This window comes from Lolium perenne, chromosome 3 (genome assembly GCF_019359855.2).
Source record: "Lolium perenne isolate Kyuss_39 chromosome 3, Kyuss_2.0, whole genome shotgun sequence".
Classification (NCBI taxonomy): Eukaryota; Viridiplantae; Streptophyta; class Magnoliopsida; order Poales; family Poaceae; genus Lolium; species Lolium perenne.
Genome location: NC_067246.2, coordinates 100,232,203 through 100,234,575, shown reverse-complemented (window position 1 = coordinate 100,234,575; position 2,373 = coordinate 100,232,203).

The window sequence follows — 2,373 nt, the reverse complement described above, 5'->3', positions numbered from 1 at the left end:
GGATGTTCCGGTGCGGTGGTCGTGGAGGTGGGAGAGAGAGCGACTTGGGAAGTTCCGGTGGGTGTGGTCTCAGAGGAGAGACTGAGGGAAATGAATTTTTTTTCGGTTAGTTTCCGGGGCTAGGGAGGTGGTGATCGAAAAAAATGACGGGTAGACCCCCCACCAACCGACTTATACATGGACATTGTTGTCATCTTTACGAGGGTAGAATGGGAAGTTAGAAGTATGTGAAATATTTGTATTTTTCGGGAGGGAAGTTTTGCCGCTGGAATGAGATTTCGAATTTGGCTACAGTCCAAGTAATACAAAAATATGAGACCGTACTAGTACGGCCAAGTGTCACATCAAGTCATCATCACGTTGAAAATCGGTTACCACGATCATAATCAGGATGTATCTTGAAAATCAATTTTTAAAAGCCCTTCCGAAATATTTCGGGATTTGTAGGAGATTTTGCAGCTTGACTGAGAATTGATTTTGAATAAGGCTATGGTCTAAGTAAAAAAAATCTTCGAAAAGGGGATATGACCACAGCCTCTGCATCGTGGTGATGCACACGGCCTTTATTAATAATCCAGTCGCAACGAAAGTATGTTGTACAGATGGTCTAAGTAATATACTCGTGATTGTAATATAGAGATGACAAGTCAGGTAAGCACAGTGCTTAAGTAGTGCAAAACGTAGAAGAAAATTCAGGAAACATTAAAAAATAATGTATGTATTTACTGTAGCAATCACTGTATATTTTTACTGTACAAAAAATAGTATAAATATTAAAAAAAGATAGTCATAATTTTGATTGTTACTAATTATTGTAAATGCATATGGCTTACATATATATTATGGAAGTTAATTTAGATCAAATTAGACTTAATCATGTAGATGTGGAGAAGGAAAATTAGAGAGGTGTAGCTTGCACGTTAGAGGATCTGCTTCCGGCGTAGACCATGCTACTTAGACTACTCATAGTGGGAGTAACTAAGGAGTATTAACATAGAGCTACATGCATTGCCAACCTACGCAGCACCGATACGGATACGTGTATCCGTATCGCATCTATACGATACGTAAATACGGCATTTTGAAAATGCGCGGATACAAGGATACCTTTTAATAGCTTTCTAAATTAGAAATAAATTTACACCAATACATTGATACAACGGCATTTTTTATTGCTCCACAACCCTTGATTTATCTAAAATTGTAACATAAATAACTTCACAGTAGAATGTTAGGATTTGTAGCTTGCTCCTGGCTTACTGGTTGCTGCCTGGCATCGGCTGCTTGCTACAGCCGCCAGTCAAGCTTCTTGGCTCTTGCGCTGAGACGGAAAAGTTGTCGGCTCTCCGCCAGCTAGGTCGCCACCTGCTACTGGGTGCAGATCTAGTAGTGCCACCACAAGAGGAAGGAGACAGCTGTGTCGGGGTCTCGGGGGAGGGTGGGAATTGGCAAGGGAGGGTTAAAAAAGAGGTTAGGATTTTTCATCTGGGATGGACCGTATCGGATCTGTGTCCAAACCGTATCGGAATAGGTATCTGAATTATTATCAATTATTTTTAATTCGTTAATTTAGCGATACATCAAAAACCATGGGGATACGGTATCCGAGCCGTATCCATATCGGATACTGTATCTGACACGGACACGGCCTCTCTGCCCCGTATCCGTGTAGCGGAGTTGCCAACTAGGCAAATTGATGACATGGCATGATATTAAATGAAGAAAGAGATGGTTGTGGTATGTGGTAACTAGCTATGTTACCATAACACTTCTCAAGATAGAATGAGTCTACATGCTAACTAATACACTCATGCATGATAGTACTACATCTAAGTTACTATGCATTATGAAGGTAGTAACATAGAGTAGCAACAATTTAGTATAAGACAATACTAACATAGTTTCCATAAAGTACTGCTATCACATAAGAAAACAAAAGATCTAGATGATGACCCAAGAAACAACTTCCATGTATATAATAACAATCTATTGACCATATGGCGGCTTTTGCATCACCCTATCAAAATCATCTGCCTTCAAACACGAGAGCAGAATGTCGACACGTGCTTCAACATGATCCAAGATCCTCTTGATGATCTCATGGAGTTAACCTGTTATTAGCCTAGATCAGTTGAACAATATTTTGTACTAGAAGAACATCCACAATGGAGTTATATTATGTTGGTTCAAAACTAAACTTCTTGTCATACAATGTGTTGTATCTTGTGCATCTGTGAAGTTTCATATAAACACATGATAATATGTGATCTGTGTAAAAAAGATTAGACATATGTAAATAGTGTGACTTACTATTTACACATCATTTGTTCTTTTTTGTGTAGATCACATATTATCATATTTTTGGATGAAACT